The sequence below is a fragment of the Penaeus monodon genome, chromosome 22 (genome assembly GCF_015228065.2).
Source record: "Penaeus monodon isolate SGIC_2016 chromosome 22, NSTDA_Pmon_1, whole genome shotgun sequence".
Taxonomy (NCBI): Eukaryota; Metazoa; Arthropoda; class Malacostraca; order Decapoda; family Penaeidae; genus Penaeus; species Penaeus monodon.
In genome coordinates this window covers 8,797,898-8,799,433 of record NC_051407.1, presented here as the reverse complement: position 1 = coordinate 8,799,433, position 1,536 = coordinate 8,797,898, and positions in this window count along the sequence as shown.

Below are 1,536 nucleotides of genomic sequence, written 5' to 3'. Positions count from 1 at the left end.
GCATGTCGAAAATATATCAGCATCTATTAGCCAGTGATGTTCTCAATAGTAATAAGTAACATTATCTAGTAACGTATGTATTTAAGCATTTACTATGAAACTGGCTTATTACAGATGCAGGTGAACCATCTCATCCAGAGGCCGCATCCAGAGTCGTGGAAAGACTAATAGATGTCCCCATGGCGAAAATCCTCGCTTTGCAGAAAAGAGGTAATCAATCGAGAGGCTCTGTTAAACATAAAATCATTTAATAATGATGGTAGAAACTAAAAGATTTTAATAACATATATGGTATACAGAAAATCTATCGCTATTCAGTAATCAATAACACCCAACAGCAGTATCTACTAAAGTGTATATTTCATACATTTACTCCCAAACTAATTCGTTTTAGGTGCAGGAATGCCACGTCCAGATCCCGATTCCAGGATCATGAAGAGAGAAAACGAGGTTCCCCTTATGAAACGCCTCGTCCTTCTGAGAAGGGGTAACCACCCGAGCGGTTCTGTTAACACATTTGATTGATAATTATATTAAAGACTAAAGGAATGCAGTGACATATATAGTATGCCAAAAGTCTATGACTGTTCAGCAATCAATGACTCTCTCAAAACAAATAACATCAAAAAGCAGTATCTACTAATGAGTGTATTTTATAAAATTAATACTGAAAAATTTCGTTTAATGTGCATGTACGCCACGTCCAGAGCCCGAATCCGGCATGATGGAGAGAGAAAGTGGGCCCGAATCCGACATGATGGAGAGGGAAAGTGAGCCCGAATCCGACGTCATGGAAAGAGAAAGTGGGCCCGAATCCGACGTCATGGAGAGAGAAAGTGGGCCCGAATCCGACATGATGGAGAGAGAAAGTGAGCCCGAATCCGACGTCATGGAAAGAGAAAGTGGGCCCGAATCCGACATGATGGAAAGAGAAAGTGGGCCCGAATCCGACGTCATGGAGAGAGAAAGTGGGCCCGAATCCGTAGGCATGTTACCAAAAAGGTTCATGTTGATGGATATCCACGATCTGGCGACTAGGGGTAACCAACCGAGTGGCTCTGTTGACCAAAACAGTACTGGCGATTTAAACGTTTGAAGGAATGTGATCGCACATGAGTGTTATGTGGTATAGTAATCAGTAACGCTTTCCATACTTATCTAATATCCTTTTGATATTTACTACGTAAATAACTAATTTTAGATGCAGGCACGCAAAGTCCACAGCACGAATCCGGCATCGCGGAGAGACAAGCAGGACCACCCGAGATGGATTCCTCCATGATGCCAGGCAGTAACATCAATCGGAATGAGGTCGCTGTGTGCCCCCAAATTTTGTAAGTTTTAATAATCACAAAAGCACACATATAAAAGATAAGTAAAACATATATGTAAATGCTTATGTCTGCGTAGACACATATACGGACACGCACAAACATAAGGACCATTCTCCAATTTACCAATTAATCATCTTATATATGTAACTGAGAAGAAATATGAATATCATAGCGCAGATGTAAGTCTGACTTTCTTCATTCA